Below are 23,729 nucleotides of genomic sequence, written 5' to 3' on the forward strand. Positions count from 1 at the left end.
TATTTTCCACAAGCATCTCTCCGACTCCCCTTGCGCCAGCTCCTCCAGGTTTCCACCCCAGGAGCTGTCTGCAGCAACATTACCCATAATGGCAGGGGTCTGTGTGCATCACAGATGAGATCAAAGTGCACTTCTACTGCTCAGGTTTCCCAACCCCACAACCAGCAATTCATGCAGGAGTCGCAATTTCCTCCAATACCATAAAGCCAGGGGTTTTCACTCTGCTCGCTTGCTACTAACTCTATCAAGCCGAACCAGATTGTGAAAGCTTTCAGTCCAGCTCAACCTAGCGCTGAATTCAAACTCCACATCTTATCCACCAAGACTGTTAATTTCCACCTCTGCCACCAAAATCCTCATTTATGCTTTCATCACCTCAGGAGTTTCTCCAACGTCCTCCTATCTGCTGCAAAATAATTTTCGGAGAACTCAGCACCACACCCTATCCACACTAATCCACACTCGCAGAATCACAGAGTTGTTACAGCACAGCAGGAGGCCAATCGGCCCATCGGGTTGGCACAGTCTCGTAGAATGAGCAATTTATCTAGTGTCATCCTCCGGCTTTCGCCCTGAACATTCTTCCTTTTCAGATAACAGTCTAATGCCCCTTTGAATGCCTCAATTGAACCTGCCTCCACTACACACCCAGGCAGTGCATTCCAGACCCCAACCACTCACTGAGAGAGAAAGGTTTTCCTCACATCACCTTTGCTTCTTTTGCCAATTATCATTCACCAATTAAGTCTCAGCCATTTTCCCAATCCTGACTGCTCAAACGCTTGGATTTTAAATGTTTCTAATCTTCAAATCCTTCCAGGATCTTGCCTCACCTTCATTTTTGCAACCTCCTCCAACTTTACATCCCCTATTTTGGCCACCTCAGCCCAACTCTCTGGAACTCCCTCCCTAAGCTCTGCCACACTTTTACCTCCTCCTCCTCCCTTTTAAAAAACCATCAACATTTTTTGGCTAAACCTTTGACCATTTAAAATTTCAGGGTGTGTCTTTATCTAGCTTTATATATTTTCCTCCTTTCCCTCCCCATAAAGCATCTGAAGACATTTTCTATGTTAATAGGTGCTATATCAGTGTAAGTTGTTGCTGTGTTGAGAGTGATGCTGGGCCTCCAGGTTAGATGTGGAAAGACTAGCTGTTGTGTAGGTTCAGGATCAGCTGTAGTTCATTGGGACAATCCTCCTGGTTCTCTGTAGCTGATCCCGAATCCCGATTTAGTTCCGGTTTGGCTGGTCTGGCATTAATCCCAAGCCTGAAACAAAATCAATGGCTTATAACAGATGCTCATTACAGTGGCAGTTGTATTCATTAAGAGTTTGCATCCAGGGTTTGCACATGGGAACTGGCTGTCCACTGGATCCATGCCCAATATCTCCAGATTTCAGCAGGCATTCCCCCAGGATAGTCCCCCCCAGGTGATCAGTCTGGGATCAGAAGCTTGCAATGCAGATCGAGGCCGATCTATATTCTGGAAGTTTGATGCAAGGACAAAGTCCTGGAATGATACAGCACAGGACAAAGCCCATCATATCATGGGCAGTGCTGCTCTCCAGTCCCACGTTAACCCTTGCACTGCCGAGCACCTTTACATTACAATGGCATGCAGGCAGTTTCAACTCCTTCCCACTGCTGGCATGTTAACTTTTCCCAGCCCAGAGGTCACTCACTCAAAGGGAGCAAGAGAATTTCATCAGGATTCCATTTGAAACATCCAAAGAATAGCAAGATCACCTTTCCACTCTCTTCCTGTCGAGTGTATAATTGCTTTCTGTAGCACACTGGTTTCTGTTAGCCAACACTGTCTACATCCCTCAAACAGGCACCTCTCCACTAACTCTCTTTCTCCGACTGTTTTACTTGGGAATAATACGGTAACACTCAACTTCCCCTCATAGCAGAGGCGCTTAATGAAGTAATGATGCCTTCAGCACATGAATAGCCACAACAATCCAAAGAGCAGGAAGCCAAGCAGTAATACAAAATCAAAATGCTGTGGGTGCTGGAAATCTGAAGTAAAAAAAAAGCTGCAAAAGACTCAGCAGGTCAGGCAGCATCTGTGGAGAGAAAGAGAGTTAAAAGTTTCAAGTCAATGACCTTTCATCAGAGCATCAAGCAAGATGGGAGCAGACAGTCCAGACAGGAAGCTTCAAACAACATTCTCATTAGTTTAAGCCCTTGCTAACTTCGTCAGCCTGTTGCAACATCCCCATTCATTTCACAAGACAGCTATTGCCAGCAACTTTGCGTTTGTAAATAGTTTCATTGTTGTAAACATGAGGCTGCTCATCAACAACCGAGTGTTAAGAGGTGGGAACCAGGTGATAACCTTGGCCTTTCACCCATGTAACCTGCGTCAGACAAAATTAACTGTTGGCTGTAAATGATTTACAAAATGTGTTTGGGTGGCTGAGTGTGCCTCGGGCTCAATCTCAGAATTCACTACTGTGCCAGTGCTCCAATGGAGACCGCAGGAAACCATATAATACTATAGTAGCAGACGAATGTCAGGAAGTTGTGTGTGGTGGCTCCATGTCTTACTCAGATTAAGGTCAAGGCACATAGTTGGGACATTGTGAAAGTAGCTTTACGCTATGTAACTGGTGCTGTACTTGGCGGGAGAGACTCGAGGAACTTTAATTTGCATTATGCAATACCTCTGCAAAGATTTTATTTCTGGGCCTACCTAGATTCTTTCCACCCACCCCCTCTACCTTATTGAGAACTCAAGTTTCTCTTCTAGTCCTCTTCAATCATATATCTGCTCTTTTTCCTTTGTTCAACCAGGTCTACAGTCCTCTTCAGTTGACCATTTACCTTAAAAAGTGTGAAGAGGTTACTCCCAGTTACTTTTACTTATACTTCGCTCATAAGCTACGAGATCTAATTGTGTCTTCAGTACACAGAGCCCTACACCCAAACAAAGTTGCAGAAGGAAATTAAACGACCACTGCGCTCCTGTTTTACCTCTCTCACCCGGCTCAAACGGAGAGATTTTAACCTCTAAATTGTCCTCATGGTTGGTTGTGACATGACACCCATTCTTAGTGCCCTTCTTTACAATTCAATTGCTTACTATATAACTTAGAAGTTTACAGTCTACCAGTTTCATAGCTTCCTGCTGCCACACTCACTAATCCCACTGACTGGGCCAGAGGAAGGAGATTTATGGTGACAGTTGAACAAAATCAGGCCTAATGGTTGGGCCAAACTGCATTTCCTCAGGTTCTAGAAGTTCATAGACAACTGTGGCCTTCAGCACAAGATCGTTCAGCTTGATTACATGGTGAGCACACTTGTCTAAGGACTGGGGGCTCCAACAAATAAAGAGGAAAGTTAAGAGAGACAGATCTCACTGCAGCTATGAAATCAGTAGCATGCCAAAATAACTTTTTACACAATTCTCCCCATCTATCAGCATACGGGCACAGATAGAGAGCAAACACACAAGGCATCGGGCTTTTTGGACCACTTACAATAAATTACAATTTAGGCATGCTTACATTAATGCCAAGGAGGGGGAAGAAAAACCGCTTTAGAGAAACCCGGCCATTTCAAACTGCCCGTATTAGCTTCGGTTTTGCTTCTTCAACAAGTTAGAGGAGCTTCTCCTGATTTGGTTTCCCCTCCTCCCTGTATGGCTTCCATGGCACAAGACTGAGCAAATACAATCCTTGTGTTTAATCTTAAGCAAGCCCAGAGTTTCAGAGGGAGAACAACGTTAAGATGTTTCCCGACAGGAGACAGATGAACAGCCTGCCACTCCAGCAACTTCTCATGTCCGGACACATAATGTGGACCAGCTGAAAGATAAAACAGCCAACCAGGGCACGAAGCTGAGGAAAGGGTCATGTTTCACGGAAAGGCCTTTCCTAGTCTGTCAGCACTCGTAGCTCAAGGCTTTAAAAGACAGCTTTAATCATAGATTGAGAGCTCTTTCTCTCCCTCTCTCTCCCTGCCTGAAGGAACATAATCATGAAAATTATGATCAAAGCAGTCTATAGCAGGCAAGAGAGAACATGCAGACAGGCAGCAATTCATCATATAAATAGGGGAGAAGGAACTCAACAGCTTTTATAATGGAAAAGCAAAGTACTGCAGTTTCTGACGTCTCGAGAGGCTGGCGACCTGAAAAGTTAAGCTTTTCTTTAGCCACAGAGGCTGCCAGGCCCAGAGTGTTTGCCAGCATTTTCAGCTTTTATATTGGCTTTAATTGGGCTGGAGGGTCATTGGGTCCAGGTACACGGGTCAATGGCAACCACCATACAAGCTTGTCAGATTTGCTGTGGCAGGTATTCCAGGAGTCTTTTCAGCAACTTGCCTTGGTGAACTCAGTACATTTACTCTATGGTTATCGCTGGCTGGCAGGGCCTGAGGCCTAATACACAAACACCCCACTAAATCAGATATAAAACCCCCACCAAAATGGCTTCCGCCCATCAGCCCTGAAAAATCTCTCTCAGCAATCGAAATAGTAAAAAACCCAAACTACTGGCCAGTAGGCAAAAGCTTTTTGCTGCTCAGTGTATCACATCTTGGACATTTACAGTTAATTTACAAGTTTGTTCCAGTTTCACCACTTCCAGGTTGGCAAGAGTGCAGATGATAAGGGCTATCGTCTCTGACTGAACCAGATTATTCATAAATTGAATATTTTGATCAACTCTAAATTGAGTTTCCAACCTCCTACCCTCTATAATGTAGAGATCACCTACTTTCACCTTCATAACATAACTTACCTTCAACCCTACCACAGCCCATTCACTGCTGAAACCTTCCCCTATGCTTTCATCACACGGAGGTTCAATTTTTCCCGATGTTCTGCTTGTCAGTCTTCCACACCGTACCTCCAATAAACTATGTTCCGTCAGAAACTCTCTGCTGCTCAGCTCCTATCCTTCACCAGGTCCCATCTGCCCAACACACACATCCTCACTGACCTTCATTGCCCCTAGTTTCCCATATCTCAAATGCAAAAATTCTTTCCCTCATCTTCAGATCTTTCCATGAGCCCCATCTTGAACCTCCAACCCCATAACCTCCTACCCCAAACTCTCTTCCTTTGACTCTGGTTTCTTGAGCATTCCCCCTTGAGCATTCAGTCACCTGAATCCCACTCTCTAGGTTTCTTTCCTTAAACCCCTCTGCTTCGCTACTTCCCTCCGTCCCTCGAACACCTTGGTCGCCACTAGTAGCGTCTCCTCCCTTCTCTCAATTGCACCCACACCTCTCTGTGTACATTACAGGTTTGACACAGACGCACATTGTTGTCACTGTTGACCCTTGTAGAGATTGCATTCAGATGAATGCAGTCATTATTTACCTTCAGCAGGAGCCCGAGAGGGTGGAGGCAGTTCAGGGACTCTCATTAGCTTCTGCATCCAGTGTATCCATTATTTTAATTCTTTCTAAAACTTCACTTGGTCACCTCAAAGCTTCCTCTTCTCCAAAATTAAACAAGCTTAACTTCTTTGACGTTTTCTTGTAATTGAAAAATTCCTGAAATGCAGAATCATTGCGGACCTCGGGTCCCTAACAGAGCCAGTAATATTCTTCCTATGGTTAGATGAGCAGAACTGTAGGCGGCTCTGTGGACAGGGTCCCACAAGAAATAAGATAACCTTTATATCTCGACCCTTTAATATTTTTAAATACAGGTCGAGTATCCTTTACCCAAAACCCTCAGGGCTAGTCGCATCTTGGATTTCGGATAAATTTGGTTTTCGGATATCGCATATAAACTTGCATTACAAGAGCCTGCGCCTAGGCTAGCTATAGTCTAAGGTAAATAAAATGGCTAGAAAAGTGAGATGTATCACTGAATAATAAATACAGGGTACCTGTAATAAGTTTCTTTTTGACATGTTCAACACAAAAATCACCAAGCAAACAGTGCACTTTTTACAACTAGACTTCCCTTGCTAAAGGTCAATGAAGTTCAAAAAAGTAGTGAGGATTTTGAATGTATGGATAAAGGATACGCAACCTGTATAAAATATTGTTAGGGTTTTACTGAAGTTCTCCATGATACCCTCAACCTCTGTAGATCACCATGCTCCACAACTATCCCACTGAACACATACTCCTTCGGCCCTGATTTTACATCAACCAGTTACCCAAAAAAAGTCCAAATCCTTTCCAATTTGGCTGCACTCATATTTTAGAATCATTCTTGGCACCAAGGGGCGGACAGGAAAGACCAACTGGTTCATTGATCCTGTCCCAGGCTGATTTTTTCCCCCCCATTTTTGGGACGTGACAACGTTTATCGGCCATGCCTAATTGCCCTCGAGAAGGTGCAGGCAAGACGCCTTTTTGAACCCCCGCAGCCCTTGCGGTAAAGGTACACCCACACAGTGATTTTTTTTCCCCCTGTAGCACTTTGATACAAGTGAGTAGTTTGCTAGGCCATTTCAGAGGGCAGTCATCTGCTGTGGATCTGGAATCACATGTAGACCAGACCAGGTAAGGACAGTAGATTTCCTTCCCTCAAGGACATTATTGAACCAGATGGGTTTTTACAACAATCCATCATGACCATTTTTAATGAGGCCAGCATTTATTCCAGGTTTATTAACTAATTGAATTTAAAATTCCCCATGTCTCCAGAGAATTAGTTCGAGCCTTTGGATCACCAGTCCTGTAACAATACCATTATGCTACTATCTTGATTGACAATGCCCCTGCCACACTAGTGGCCATGCAATCTCCAGGTAATGGCCAAAGAGAGATAAAACTCCAGGGAAGAAAGAAAATCTTGAAAATATCTTTGTTGGATGGCTAGAATGTGTGTTTTTCAAGAGATCACACTGACACTCAGACACGATTCAACACCTCACATACCTTTTGCACATGGTATCAGCCACAGACAGGAATTGGGAGAATCTAGAACTAGGGGGGTCACTATTCAAAAATAATTTTGCCCATTTAAGACAGAGGTGAGGAGAATTTTTCTCTGAGGGTCGAGTGTCTTTGGAGCTCTTCCTCAAAAGGCAGTGGAAGCAGAGTCTTTGAATATTGTTAAGGTGGAGCGAGATAGATTCTTGATAAGCAAGGGGTTGAAAAGGTTAATCGGGTGTAGGCGACTGATCTGATTGTATGGCGGAGCAGGCTCAAGGGACTGAGTGGCTCTTCCTGCTCCTAATTGTATGTTCATATGTTGTCTAGCTGCCTTTCGAATGCCTGCAGTGAACTACATTCAATACACAAGCTGGCATAAAAAGACAGCATGGATCCAGGTGAATTTGCCCTTACAAGTGTCCTAAGGCTCAGATTTGGCAAACAAGGAACAACATTCTACCTAGTCCCTCTTTGGAATACATTCCAACTTTGTTGGTCTAAGAATCGAAGAAACATGTTTGTCATCGATTAAACGTTAGGATAATCCTTGCTTTTATTCCAAAATTGTACATCTGACATTTAGTTATCATTGTGCAATATCTGTGGCAGGTAGCAGCCTAAATGTTCTTTTCATAAGGAGAAGCAAGCATATTAATAATGTAAAACAGTTAGCAGCTTTGAGATAGAATCCAAGTCAGTGATCTGCCACCTCAGCTCTTTCCTATGCAAGAGCTGAAAAGATTAAATCTTCCATTAATTATTTTACAATGTCTGTACTCTTGCTGCTTTGTGCAGCTTAGTTTCACAGCAGCTGTTACATTTATACTCCGCACTGTCAGGAGAGCTGCTGTCAACTTTTCTAAAAGCCTGAAATCCCTTCTCCCTCAAGCCTCAAGTCACATATTTGCTCCAAACAACTCAGGCTCCCCGCCCTGTCCCCTCCAGAATCAGCTACCAGAAATATGCAAACAAGGTCAGACACTTTGCTAAAGAATGTCCACTTCTGAAAATATTGACTTGACTTCTGCTCTGCAAACAAAGCACAACTGAGTTTGGATTCTTGTGAAGGAAAAGTGTGGGTATGAGGAACCATGGCATACACCAACATCTCACCCCTAACAGCACGGGGCTTAACATATGGACTCTAAATGTTACAATGCGAGGGGGAAAAAAAAATTGCAGTTAAACTTTATTATGCAAGAAATGACTCCCACTGCAGACCATGAACTGTAGCTGAATGAGCCACCGAGAGATCAGTACTCAACATTTTACCTGCATCAAGGCACTCTGCAGATGAACAGACAAGTGTTTTTCAATGCTCAGTGGGGGTTTAGCCAAAATCTCTCACAGGCAAAGATGCAGTCTGAGCAAATACAGATGCCCATTTTGTTCCAGGCTGGTAGAGTGACATCAGGCGATGCCCAGTGCCAAAACAATTGCTCCCAAAAAAGGGCACAAATAAAGATACGTCCAAATTTAGACAACGCGTGGTAAACGATCATTCCAAAAGTTTAAACCAGTCAAAACCTGCAGTGCCCACTAACTGCCGAGGCAAATGCCAATTTTTCATATCCGTGCATCATGTCAATTAGTAGCAAAAGCAGAAAACACAGGAAATGCTTGGCAAGTCAGAGGCTCAGGGAAGGCCATTCAGCCCCTCGTGTCTGTTCCAGCATTCAATTAAAATGTTACAGGGGCAGGTGCTTCTCTGCTATTGACCTCAACATTTCAGATTTCCAACATCTGTTTTTCACCTTTTCGTTTATATGATTTCAATTGACAACTGGCTAGAAACAGAGAGTTCCTACTAATACCGTTTTAAGCCTTCAAACACTCTAGTTCGGCTTGCATTGCAAAAGAAACCCCCAAGCCTCTCAATAATTTGACCTCTGCCTCCACTATTACATTCTGATGAAACCCCAGTAACAACATTGCAAATTAAAATCACAACTGCGAGTGCAATCGGTGATTTATAGGGAGAGAGGTAGGAGCTGCTCACCGCTAACCAGCCCCACAGCATTCCATCCCTCCTGAAGTGTCTCAAACAGAATCAACACCAATTACGCACATAGCATCTTATTCTTTGATAATTCTTATTAGGAAGCTGCATCTAAAATTGTTCCCTGACACACCTCAGTACTGGAGTTATTAAATTACTACAAAGACTTTAAAATGACTAGTTCTACGTGGCTGGCATGGACAAGTTGTGCACCATGGGCTGGAAGAAGTGTAGGCTCCAGGTGAAAAAAGGTATTTACTCAGGGATGAAAAGGGTCAGTTCACAAGACTGAATACATGAGGCCAGAGTTAAAATGGCTCTGCCTTTCTGCATGATAGACACGAAATATTAACTCTTTTACAAACGTTGCCTAACCTGCTGAGAATTTTACAGCATTTTCTTTCATTTCAGATTTTACTTCTGCCTTTAGCCCTTTATTTTTGGTTTACAATATGTGTTTCTGCTGATATGGGGATGCCAGCAGTGTGGCTCTTAAATGGAAACCTGTGGCCTTGGGAGGACTATTCATCTCCGATTACCATCCCTGGATTGTACACAACTGATGACTGTGGGACTCAATGGGCAGATGGTCAATAGGAATGAGACTGGTGCTCTCTGCTGCCTGCAATGACTGGTCAGGGGACCAAAGAAAAGGCAGGGTCTTGGAGGTGTTTGGAGTTGGACCATTCACATCCCTTTCTACTGACAGACCCCCTCTGCAATGTGACAGGCCAGAACAAAAGGGTCATCGTATTTTTGGGTCAGAGGAGGTTTGGATGGAGCACAAACAGCAGCACACACCTGTTGGGCCATGTGGCCTGTTTCTGTGCTAAATACTTTGTGATAGATTTCCTGGAACCTTAGAACAAGTACTCTGAGGGCCAGGAATCATCTTTCTCAAATCGTGCAAAACATGCATTTAAATGGTGGCCTGTTACATCTCTCAGCACAATCACTGTTGAGGGTAAATAAAGCAGCCACCTTGCATGTAAAATTCTACATGCGGCAATCAAGACCAATGACCTTACTCTGGTGGCATTGGTCGAGAGCAGGAGTTGGCCAGGACACAGCACTCGCTACCCTTTCTGCTTCGCTTTTGGCTTTTTACATCCATCTGAACCATTGGAAATGACAGAAGAGGGCTTCCGTTCAACTAAAGGTTACTGCCTCACAACACAGTGCTCCTTCAGTACAGACTGGAGTACCAGCCTGGGCGATGTGCCTAAATCCTGGAACGGGGCTGAACTCTCATTAGAGGTGTCAGTGCTGTTTCTGAGCAAAGCTGTGACTTACCCTCTCAGAGGAAGAAAGATGAACCCTTGTTCTTCCTCCCCCATCCACACTGAATATTTCCATTATCTGGCCAGTCTTCTAGTAATAATTGAAAAGCATTGTTAAATCCCTTGAGCTTTAACGTGACACTGTAGGCCATTAGTGCACAAAGCAATTCCTGTCTGCACTTAAAGAAGGCGTTCACCAGTTTAAAATAAATGGGTTAACACTTCCATTAATAACAAGCGCACTAAGTCACATACTCTAATATCACATGGTGACTAAAGGCCAGAGACTCTAGTAGCCATCTTTATCTTCTCTGGCATTATTGACGGGACCTGTACTTATCCCAAGCCCCAGTCTGTTCTCCGTTGCCACATCCTGTGCGTCACCACCTCCCTTTGCTGCTTTTGTCAGTTTACATTTCAGGATGAAATGTAGAAACACGTTTAAAAGGGGAAAGCATGTAATGGACAAAAACTGCCAACAATAACAACTGCCCAGTATCACGTAGGCTGAAATCCCAGGGTTTAGCTCCCGGTCTGAGTAAGTGAAAGTTTAAAGGGACAGCAATTAGGGTGGTGCTCAGTGCCAAGTTTGGGGTGGGGGTGGGTAGGGTAGGTGGGCAATAGAAGTCAGCCCTGGTTCTTGGCCTTGATCCAGTAACTCTACTGAAGAGCAAGGATATTAGGGACACACTCAGTTACAATGGCCACCACAGACAACCAGCCTGCAACACGATCTGGAGTCAGCTCGGCTTCAGTGACCTAGTCTGGGCCTACTCATCTTCAAACAATAAGACAAGACCAAGGACTAGGGGAAAAACACCATCCATATCCTTGTAATTATAGAGGAACATCAAATCCCTCATCATGGATGTTATCAGATATCAGGCAGTTATTGTACTGGACAACTGTGTCAATGGGCATAGAATAAAGTGGGCACATACACTCTCCAGTGCTGTACACTCTCCAGTGCTGTACAAAACAAAAAAGGGTTTGAGTTCTAGTTAAGGCAAGAAATTCAATTTGCAGGAATACACCAATTACCATGCTGAACCAAACTCCCTTCTCCTCCAATACGTTTCACTACACAGATTAGACTGTGTAATATAAAGGATTAATATTAAATATGTAAATATAGCCTACATCCGTGACGTTAGATCACATAATAACAGAACATGGAGAGAGATAGTTCTACGTAGAGCCTCATGCTGAGACTACTTATAAGCAGTTAGCAAACATTATGCTAACAATATCACCTCTAGCATTATCTGCAAGTGCAGGGCCACGACTACCACATCCATGACCAAAAGCAACAATAACAGATGGTGGTAGCGACGCGATTCGAACCCTCTCCTCTGCCGGGACTGGTCAGTGTAGCAAGGGGAACAACTCTAAGGCAAGGACAGCATGGGAAATTCTTCAACTGAACTCCAGAAAAGGCAACAGTAAAAAGGAAGTGTTGGGAAAAAATCCTACCTTTACCAGAGTGCTTCGGTCATGTGGAAGGTGTTGCAGGTTTACCAGGTAGAGAACCACATTAGGACTGGCAAGAGTAAGATACTGACCTACTCCTATGCCATAGGCAGTAAGTGCAGACAACTTAAATAGTCAGACAGGGCATAAATGAAAACATGGTGACATATAAAGAAGTTATTAAAGCCTTTGATACTTATTTCAGTCTTTGGAAAAGCAGAGCAAAATTTAATAGGCAAACCCAAAGATTGAGAGGGAGCATAGATTCCTGGGGTTGGGGGGTGGGCGGCGGGGGGGGTGGAAATAAATGTAGGATAACGTAAATAGTATTCATTGAGTTAGAGACTTGGGGGGAGATATTGTATTAAAGGGTTAATGTTAAGTGTGTAAATATATAGCCTACAGTGAAGTAAGATACCTGATAACAGACCATGAGAGAGATAGACGTCCATGTAGAGCATTGCATAGAGACCAACTTTTCAATTGTTAGCGTAATGTTCAATAAAAGATGGAGAGTGTGCTAACAATATCACCTTCAGCATTATCTGAAATACCAGATCCATGTCTCCCACATCCAAGACCAAAAACAACACTAACGGAGACTGCAGCGAGTGAAAGATTTGGAGCCTGACCCTGTGAGTTCACAATGCGGGCTTCCATCTTGTTAAAATGTCCGAGTGTCCACAAATGGGACTGGTATCAGGGCAGAGAAACCTGTAGGTCACCAGAATTCCTCTGGTGTGTTGCTCTCCTCGTCACAGCACGCCAGAGGAATTCCTGTGACCTCCCTGATACCGGTCCCATTTGTGGACATTCGGACATTTTAACAAGATGGAAGCCAGCATTGTGAACCCACAGGGTCAGGCTCCAAATATCAATGATGCAGATTTTGCATCTTTCAAGTCATCTGTGTCACGGCAGTAAAACATGCCTCTGCTTCTGCACACTGCTGACCCGAATGCACCTTTTGAGGAAATTACAATTGTACAGAGAAACCACTTCAATGTTTGTCTTCGGCTTCCAGGAATCCCCAGGTAATTATGTAGTAAGAGGTTCCTGGCTGCGTGGTCACTGGTAAATACAATTTTGCAATCATCTGTTGTAGCTTTGCAAGATCTGCAGTGGGTTTTGAACATTCAGACTCCCAACTCTTCAATCTCCTCCCACAACTTTCAACCGTGTGGGAATACCTTCACCACACTGGCTCCAATGGTTCAAGGTAGCAGCTAACCATCTGAATCCCACCTTCCCATCGATGCCCATATCCCAAAAAATCAGAACTTTCCTTCTCTCTGTTAAGATGTGCTGGACATATGTCAAAGAGTGTATGACCACAATTCAAATACAACAAACAAAATCTTCATAAACAAACACAAACTCAGAAAAATTCCACTTAGTCAATATACTTAGGGGGTGGGGAGTGGGAAAGGGATAGTTATGTGACATTAAGTTTACCTCCTACCTCCCCTGAATTAAGACAGGAACTAGGACCCTTTGGGAATATCATTCCTTAAGTACCAATGAAAGAGGCAGGACATTTATATTTTAACGAGTAGTAGTGAGGGGACATAGGGGAAGAGAGTCAGAGAGAAGCTTTGAACAACACAGCACTAGGCAAGCTCAAGGAAAAAGGGGCAGAGTCCATCCAAGGTGTTAGGGGGCAATTTGTGCCAAATTCTTTAAATGCTAAACAGCCAAGGTAGTCAATGTAGTATAAAGGGATTAAACGATGAAGTATGCTACATGTATGATGTAGATGATGATGTATCATTGACAGTCAGTCATGTGTTAGACACGAGAGAGAGAGAGAGAGAGAGAGAGAGAGAGAGAGATTGGAGTCATGCCTAGGAGCAACATGCCTGCTCTGTAACCTGTTTAGATCTAGCACAAAGAACATCTCCCCTTGACATTCATTGGCATTTCCATCAGTGAAGCCCCACTATCAACATCCCGGGGGTTATCATTGATCAGAAACTGAACTGGACTAGCCATATTAATACTGTGGCTATAAGAGGTCAGAGGCTAGGAATTCTGCAGTGAGTAACTCACCTCCTGACTCCCCACAGTAGGTCTACCATCTACAAGGCACACAAGTCAGGAATGTGATGGAATACTCCCCACTTGCCTGGATGAGTGCAGCTCCATCAACACTCAAGAAGCTCGACACCATCCAGGACAATCCAACATTCACTCCCTACATCAACGACGCACAGTGGCAGCAGTGTACACCATCTACAAGATGCACTACAACAACTCACCAAGGCTCCTTCGACAGCACCTTCCAAGCCTGCAACCTCTACCACCTGGATGGAGAAGGGCAGCAGATACGTGGGAACACCACTACCTGGAAGTTCCCCTCCAAGTCACTCACCATCCTGACTTGGAAATATATCGCTATTCCTTCACGGTTGCTGGGTCAAAATCCTGGAACTCCCTCCCAAACAACACTGTGGGTGTACCTATAGCACATGGACTGCAGCAGTTCAAGGTAGTGGCTCACCACCACCTTCTCAATGGCAATTAGGGATGGGCAATAAAAATGCTGGCCTAGCCAGCAATGCCGATGTCCCGTGAAAGAATAAAAAAAAGTGTTAAGCAAATACCAGAGTATGACTACAGTCTATGAACCAAGCCCCATGCCTCGAGGCCAAAATAGTGGAACACATCTCAGAACAGTCAAGATGGGCTTAAGTGTCAATGTCAGCTTAGCCCGCATTTCGTCCTAGACACCATCTTGGTAAAGGAGCTGAAGCCAGCACTAGACGTGGCCACCTAAATAGCCAATTGCCACTTAGAATGCCTGCTAGCCTCATTAAAGCGGCTTCACAGCATTTTGGTGGCTAGAGCCTCTACTAATACCCTCTCCTAACAGCAACCAGCTGTTTGGCTGTAAACAGGGCATTGATGTCAATTTCAAGCACCATTGTTATGGCAGGTGGATGGTAAATGCCAAGCTGCTCAAATCCCAGAGGAAAACTTGAAGCAGCTGCCACAACTATTTGCAATTTGTATTTATTTTGAGATGCAGGCTTTGAATTCAGTAAAAAGGCCACCTGGGATTAGAAGTTTTTTTACAAGCCTAAATTAAACATTTATTAATAAAAAAGATTGTAAGCCCATACATGTGTCTACAAATTACTGCTATAATAACTTCTAAATCCCCTAACTAATCTAACTCTCAGTTATACCCCCATTAAGGCAACAGTAAAACATACAGATTTAAACAGACCCAGGCAAGGCACACGCCCTGGACAGTCGAATTCAAAGTGAGTTTTTCCTCAGCTTCAGTTCCTTGTAGACAGCAACTTGAGGCTTTTCACACTTGTTAGATCTTAAAAATTGCCTTCCTTGCACACAGCCTTCTCTCCTTTATACATATTTTCCCCTTTGAATGCAAATTCCCATTGTTTCACTATGTCTTTGGACTTTACCTCGCTTGATAATAAAAATCTATCGGAGTACCAATTTTACCAGTAATCTTTGGGAAAAATAAACACATTGTTTAACTTCTCCTGGTGAGGTGAAACATTTCACTCCCTCTTTTGAATTCAAGCAACTCTGGTTTATTTAAAAATGCAAATGTTCCCTTTACACCTCACATTCTAAAACCTCACCCATGTTTACCTATTTAGCATTTCAAACCTAGCTTCTCTTCTAACATAAAAGCCTTCACACCAGCTGTCTTTAATTCAATTAAGTCCCACACACACATACATAGACACAGGACCCATTACCACTCTACAATAAATTCCAAATTACATTATGAAAATGAACATATCTTTCTGACACCATTTAAAGGGATATTCACGAATTCACATTCACTTACTGCTGCAGCTCTGATGAGGATCTCCAAACGCAGGAGATTTTATCAAAACATCAACTGGGAAACAATTATTCTGCAAATTCTCCGAGGACTTCAGCAAGAGAAAATAAGTGCTGTACTACTCCACCTTATAGCATTCACCAGGAGAAAAGGGACAGTTTGATCACTGGCATCTTGCCAACTGCTCCCTTAGGTCTGGCGAGGAATGGGAGGATGATACGAGACCAGGCAAAGCAATACCAGCTGCTAGAGAGGGGGACAGATGGTTAAGGAGGACGAGATGGCCTCTGCCACCCGCCCCTCCTTGCAGGTACAGGACACCCATCCTCCTCTGGACTTCCACCAGCAGAACCTCCAGTGCCACATCCAAGAACCTGTGAACCCTCTCCTCCAGTCCCTGAGCCATTCTGCAGTGTTCCAATGTGTGCCAGCCAAAGCACGTCACACCTTAAGTGGAAGTGGGTATGAGGAGCCCACATATACTGCTCTACAAAAATTGCGTTTAATCAGCACTTGACGGCTAAGCCTGCAGGTTCCTGGTTCAGCAGCAGGTTCGATTTGGTAATCAGCAATTGGGAGCAACAACATTGCGCCAAACCTAGACTTTAAAGGAGGCATGTCTTATTAGTACAACATCCAATAAACACCCGTTCTCATCCTTTTTGGCCAAAACAACCTCCACAGTCTTCGCGAAGACACAGAGAAAGGGAGCACACCCAGGGGATAAGAGGCAAAGCATGAGACGATGATGATGACGGCAACAACAAATATTAATGTGGCTCATTTAATGTAATAAACACGAGGTGCTTCACAGGAGGGTTAATAAGTAAAATGAGCTACATAGATATTTTGGGAAATGACCAAAAGCTTGGTCAGAGGTAGGTTTTAAGGAGCGTCTAGGAAGTGAGGACATTTACAAAGGCAATTTCAGAGCTTAGGTAGCCACCAATGGTGGAGCAATCAAACTTTGGGATGCTCAAGAAGCCAGATTTAGAGGGGTGCAGATATCTTGGAGGAGATTACAGAGATAGGGAGAGGGTGAGGCCATGGGAGGAATTTGGAAAGGATGAGTATTTAATAACAAGAGGTGTTGCTTAACCAGCAGCCAACGTAGGTCGATGAGCACAGAGATGATGGGAGAATACAACTTGGTGCAAAGTTTAACACCAAAGGTTATGAACCATCTGGTTTAGCCCCAGGGGGAGGGATGGAGTTGGTGGCAGGGATATCATAAACACAGCTCTGGAAAGTTGAGTGTGAAAAGAAACAAACAGCAATACTGGGTATAAAGGAGGAAAAAGTTAACAGCACAACATCGAGTCTGTGAAAAACTAAGTTTGAAGGAGGAAATAAAAGATTAAATCTAGAGAGACAGAGCAAAACTGACTGAAAAGGAAATGTTCAACCAAGTGCTGAGTCAGAGGGAGTGAGGCAACTGCTGTAGGTTGAATGCAATAAAATTTAATATTGAATCTTACTGACTGTAATTTTCCCTGAAATGAAGAATTCAGCTGCTGCACAATTCCTTACACTCCAGCAGCCCTGCAAGTAATCAATCATTCTTCAGGTCTGAGCTTGAGTGATAGGTGATTGAAACATGAGACCATCATAGTCAATGTTTCAGCTTGACCTCAACTAAATGCACACATGCACTTGGCAGGGGAGGGAGGGAGGGAGGGGGGGTGGTGACAGTAGTATAGCGGTAATGTTACTGGATGGCAATCCAGTCAAACACTCTGGAGATATGACGGCTGGGGGAATTTAAACTCAATCAAATAAATCTGGATAAAATGCCAGTCTCAATATTTGTCCATTGGAGGCAAGAGAAATTATCATAGGGTATGAGGAAATAGAGACATTAAACAAATTTGTTTTTTTTACAGTTGAGGACACAAATTGTAAGAGAGCATTTTTTTTATGGGATGTGGGCGTCGCTGGCTAGGCCAGCATTTATTGCCCATCCCTAATTGCCCTTGTTTAGAGGGCGTTTAAGAGTCAACCACAGTGGTTGTGACAGCAGATTTCCTTCTCTAAAGGGTTTTTACAACAATCGGCAATGGTTTCATGGTCATCATTAGACTTTTAATTCCGGGTCTTTTTTTTTTAAAAACTGAATTCAAATTTCAAACCTAGGTCCCCAGATCATTACCCCGGATCACTGGAATACTAGTCAGTGACAATACCACTATGCCACCACCTCCACTGGTGAGGTTGAGAAGACGGGGCCTTCATGGATGACCTCAGCCGGTAAGGGAATTGAACCCATCACTCTGCATCACAAACCAGCCATCCAGCCAACTGAGCTAACCGACCCCCAGCACACTCCATAGTTGGACAGACTCACTGTCTACACTGGTAAATGAGCATTGATCCCATGGGTAAAGTATGGAGGGAAAGCACTTATGGATTTCTAACTCAGTCCTGAAGTCAATCTCTTTTGGAAATGGAGAAGAAAATTTAAAGTTATAAACGAGTAGCCCACTTGAAATTGGCTCCGAGCCATCTTAAACTTTACTCCAAGTCTTTGACAGGCTCAAAGTCCTGGCAACTCTTTCAGGTTTTGAACAAAGGAAATAAAAGACACAGCAGGTGTCCCATCACTCCAGCACAGCCAGCTCTGGCTTTCCTTATATTATACTGAACAATTGGAGGGAAAAAAATTTGCACATTAATGGAACTATATTTCAGCCACCTCACGTGCTTCACATACAAATGAAGCACTTTGAAATGTACTGAGTATTAGGTGAATGCTGCAGCCATTTTGCACACAGCCAAGTCTATTAAACAGTAATGAAATGAATTACAGCCCTGACTTATACCATCTATGCTCATCAGGGCAGCATTTACAATTGGGAAAATTGCTGAATATGTGGTTTCCTTCCAAATCCGTGCTCATCCTTCCTGCAGCTCAATATCTGAACTCCTCCGAAGCACTGAATCAGCCCTTAAAGTCACAAATTACATCCTATGTGACTGTGAGAAGCCACCCCTCTTCATCCTTCTCAATCTGTCTGCAGCCTTTGACATGGTTGGCCATACCATCCCCTCTCCTTCAACTAAAATTGGACTAACCTCACCTGGTCTATCCAGTCATAGCAAAAAACCTGCAATGGTTTCTCATCACACACTGGAGCCTGCCCGGGATCTATTCTTGGTCTGCTCCCATTTCCCACGTACGTGTACCCCTTCAGCAACATTGTCCGAAAACACATCAGGGGTGACTGACGCCACATAGCTTTGCCACACCCCCAACCTCTCTCAGCTCCTCTCCTCCCTCTGATTTGCCATGCCACTTGTCTTATCTCCAGTACTGTAGCAGCAGTAATTTCGAACTAAATGTTGGGAAAAATCAAAACTATTGTCTTCAGTCCTTGTCACAAATTGTTCCCCAGTCACTGACTTCATCCCTCCCTCTGGCTACTGTCTGTGGCTGAACCAGACTGTTTACAACCTCGGTGTCCTATTTGATCTCGAGTGGAGCTTCTGAACCCATATTCTCTCCATGACTGTCAACTTCCAACACCATAACGTTGTCCACCACCCGCTTTGCCTCATTTCATCAGCTACCGAAACCCTCACACGCGGCTTGGTTAATTCTAGACTTGACTATTCCAATGCTCTCCTGGTCAGTTTCCCACTTTGCACACTCCATAAACTTGAGCTAATTAAAAATTCTGCTACCATATCCTAAATCATGCTCAAATCAATCCCGGTGCTCACTGATCTACGTTGGCTCCTGATCCAGCAAAACAACATATATTTATATAGCGTCTTAAATGTAATGAAACGTTCCAAGGAGCATTATAAAACAAAGTAAGACGCTGAGCCACAAAATATGTCAGATTTTTTTAATTCATTCATGGGATGCGGGCGTCGCTGGCTAGGCCAGCATTTATTGCCCTTCAGAAGGCAATTCAAAAAAAAACAGCTCACCGCCACCTTCTGAAGGGCAATTGGCGTTGGGCAATAAATGCTGGCCTAGCCAGCGACCCCCACATCCCACGAATGAATTTTTAAAAAATGACCTAAAGCTTGGTCAAGGAGGTAGGTTTTAAGGAGTGTCTTCAAGGAAAAAAGCAAGGTAGAGAGGGAATTCCAGAGCTTGGGGCCAGGCCAACAAGGCATTTTAAAATTCTTATCCTTGTTTTCAAATCCCTTCGGAGACTCACCGCCCCCATAATCTCCTGCAGCCCGGCAACTCTCCAAAGTCCCAGCCTTCCCCCAAGTCTGGCCTCTTGAACATCCCTGGTTTTAATCACTCCGCCACTGGTGGCCATGCCTTCAGCTAACTGAGCCCTAAGCATTGGAATTCCTTCCCTAACCCTCTCTGCATCACATCCCTCCTTTAAGACGCACTTTAAAACTTAGCCTGTCCTCATATCTTATGTAGTTTGGGTGTTAAACTTTGTCTGGTAACACACCTTGGGACGTGAAGCGTCTTGGGATGCTTTACTATGTCAAAGGTGCTATATAAATGCAAGTTGTTGTAACCATTGGCCATTGTTCACGTTTTATAATTATTAATTAAAATGCACCCCACGAAGGTCTTGTGGCTCAGCAGGTAGTGTCCGTGCCTCTGAGCCACAAGCTCTGGGTTCAAGTCCCACTGCAGGACCTGAAGGCCCAGAAGGATGTGTTCATAACACAGCCAAACAGGTTGAGCAGCAACTGGTAAACCCTTCCAATATACAATATAACAGCAGGCGGTAAGAGCGGAGCGATTCCTGGTCAGCTACGCGATGGAAAGAGATTGGAGCCTCGATCATCACTATCCATAGCTCCAGGCTACAACATGCATGTAAAAGTGTGTGTTGCCACAATAACTCAGTTGGGGGAGAGGTTGGGTGGAGTGGGATTAGATTAATACCAGCAGCACAGGGTTCAACCCCTGATTTGGCTGGGCTCGATGTAGGACCCACCTTCTTGCCTTACCCATGGTGAAGGTTGCGGTGCTGTGGGTCTGACCCGCCTTCGGGTAGAGAGCTCAAGAAGAAGAAAATGCACCGCACATTTCGGGCACGCAGTCACACAGCCTTTCTTGTAAACAGATTCTTCTGTTTCAATAACCTCAGGCTTTGCTCCCTTATCCATTTCTTGCCTGTGGGCAGCTGCTCAAATTGCACTGACTGACAAAATTAGTTTTGTTCTGACATGTTCAAAGATCAAAAACTCAGTGGTAAAAATGCAATGGGGTGGCTTAAGTTTAAAAAAAAATTGCTGTTGGAGCTGTCTCCTGCCACTGCATTTGATTTACCATCAATATAGCAGGAGTATCACATCAACGCACCCACAAAATGGTGCGGGGGGCATAATTTCTATTTTGTTGGTTTTGGTTCAGGGAGAAACATTAACCCCTCAGGTAGTGCTATGGGATCTTTTAAATCAAATGCTTTTGGCACCATGGTTTCACCTGTCATCTGAGGGGCACAATTGAACACTGCCCTCAGTACTGCACTGGTATGACAGCCTAGATTACGTAAAGTCTCAAGAGTGGAGTTCAAACCCACAAATCCAGAAAGTAAGTACGTTACAGTTCCTTATTCCTTCAGCCAGTCTCTGCAACACATCTGAAAAGGTAGGCTACATAGAATGTACAGGACAGAGAGCAGGCCCATTTGACTCAACTGGCCCATGTCAGTGTTTATGTACCACACACGTGGGGGAGAAAGTTTGCTATGGGAGAGCAGGAGTCTGTGCATCTGCCCATGGCAGTATTGGTAGGACAGACCACTGCACAGTCCTTGTGGCGATGCAGTCCCATTTTCATTTAGAGGACAACCTTCATCATGTCATGTTGCACTACTGCTGGGATAAATAAGATGGATTCAGAACAGATCCAACAGCTCAAAATTCCGGCATCTGTAAGCCATCAGGAGCAGCATTGTATTCAATCTTCATGGCCCAGAATATTGTTCACTCTACTGTTACAGTCAAGCCAGGGGACCAATCCTTGTTCAATGGGGAACGTCGAAGAGCATGCCAGGAGTAACATCAGGTATACCTGAAAATGAGGTGCCAACATGGTGAAGCTACAACATAGGACGACATGCATGCCAAATAGTAGAAGCAGCATGCGATAGACAGAACTAAGCAACCCCACAACCAACAGACCAGATCAAAGCTCTGTAGTCCTGCCTTATTTAGGTAGTAGGCAATTAAACAACTAATGGGAGAAGGAGGCCTAGCAAAACTGGAGTCAGTGGGAATTTTTGGTTGGGAGGGGGTGGGGGAGAAACTCTCCACTGGATTGGAGTCATAGCTAGCACAAAGGAAGATGGTTGTTGTTGTTGTTGGAGGTCAATCATCTCAGCTCCAGGACATCACTGCAGGGGTTCCTCAGGGTAATGTCCTCAGCCGAATCATCTTCAGCTGCTTCATCAATGACCTTTTCTCCATTATAAAAGGCCAGGAGTGGAGATGTTTGACGATGACTCTTTTTGTAATTGCACAGTGTTCAGTTTCATTCACAACACCTTAGATAAAGAAGCAGCACATACCCATATGCAAGACCTGGACAGCACTCAGGCTTGGGCTGATGCGTGGCACAAATGTTACTTGCCATGAAAGTGCCAAACAATAACTGTCTCCAACAGGAGAGAATCTAACCACCTCCCCTTGAACAACATTATCATTGCTGAAACCCCTCAGCATCAATATCCTGGAGGTGATCATTGACCAGAAATTCAACTGGATTGGTCACAAATACTTTGGTTTAGGAGGGCAGGTCAAAGACTGGTAATTCTACAGCGAGTAAGTCACCTCCCGACTCCCCAAAGCCTGCCCACCATCTACAAGGTTCAAGCTTGATGGAATATTCTCCAGTTGCCTGGAACAGTGCAGCTCCAACATCACCTCCAGGACAAAGCAGTGTACTTATTGGCACCCCATCCACCACAGCCATACAGCAGCAGCAGCGTGCACACGACTGATGCCATGCAGCAACTTACCAAGGCTCCTTCCACAGCACCTTCTAAACCCATGTGACCTCTATCACCTGGAAGGGCAAGGGCAGCAGATGCAGGGAAACACCACCACCTGCAAGTTCCCCTCCCATTCACTCAAAGTCTTAACTTGGAACTATATCACCGTTCCTTCACAGTCGCTGGACCAAAATCCTGGAACTCCCTTCCCAACAATACTGTGGGAGAGTGTACCAACACTGCATGGAATAGCATTTCAAGAGGGCAGCACATCACCACTTTATCAAGGGCAATTAGGGATGGGCAATAAATGCTGGCCTTGCCAGCAATGCTCACATTCAATGAATTAAAAAGAGTGGAGTCTCAGTGATAGCCAGCATGAATAATTGTGCAGCCATTTCCTTCACTGTAACTATTTATGAACAACATTGATTTCAGAAACAAGAATTAACACAGGAACTTGAGACTCATAAATAGTATCCTCAGATGGAATCAGTTAAAACATTAGACAAGGAAACTGGAGTTCTTTATTTCAGCAACAATGGCATGACCCAGCTAACCAAAAATTAAGCCAATATTAGTAATGCGTCTATTTTGAGCCTCTTTTCTGTTCGAAGGCCTGAAACACAGCTAAACAGGATTGTCGAGTGAACTCTGAGCAGAATGGGGAGTGGTTCACTGCCCTTGTTTAATTGTTCAGACTGTAAAAGGCAAATCTCACTGAAATTACTCACCTCAAAACGTTGGTACTTTCTAGAAGATTCCTCCTCACAGTCCAAACAAATGAACAGAAATGTGGAGAGGAAGGGTGGCAAAAGATCAGTACCGCCCCCCCCAAATTAACTGACTGCTCAAAACATTAAAGATCAAACAGATATGAAGCTGACAGCTTGATGTACTCTCAACCAATCCCAGCCAGACTTTAATTTCAACCACCCCCACCACCACCCTTTCACACAATCTTACAGAAGGAAGCCATTCAGCCAATCATTCTTGTACCAGCTCTTTGAAAGAGCTGATCAAAGGGCTGAAATCAAGGGCACCACCCAAAAGCTAACCGACAAATCAAAGTGATAAAACAGGTAAATGAATCAGCAAGGCCGGGTTTTTATACTGTGAGGAGGGAAAAGAGCTCCACAGATTTGAAATTCAGCAAGGTGAGTCTTCACAAGCAATGGATTGAAAGGGGGGAGCAACAGTTCGAATGGTGTCCACGGTTGGGGAACGAGGTCAGTGTGGACGTAGAGTACAAGAAGCTCCCACTGATACAGCTCACTACATTCAGGTGAGTCTGAAACACTCCCAGAAACAGCCACTGCTGAAGCCACCCGCCCATCCCCTGTTGCAGCAGCCAAGTAACCGAAAAAAAAAAGTTGAAACAT

At 44.2% G+C, this 23,729-nt stretch overlaps 1 protein-coding gene across 3 annotated transcripts in view; it reads right to left on the bottom strand.

The window, feature by feature from the left end:
• tmem51a (transmembrane protein 51a) overlaps positions 1-23,729 on the bottom strand; it is a 36,468-nt gene that overhangs the window by 12,255 nt on the left and 484 nt on the right. The gene's annotated exons all lie outside the window — the stretch shown is intronic.

Source organism: Cetorhinus maximus, chromosome 15 (assembly GCF_964194155.1).
Source record: "Cetorhinus maximus chromosome 15, sCetMax3.hap1.1, whole genome shotgun sequence".
Taxonomy (NCBI): Eukaryota; Metazoa; Chordata; class Chondrichthyes; order Lamniformes; family Cetorhinidae; genus Cetorhinus; species Cetorhinus maximus.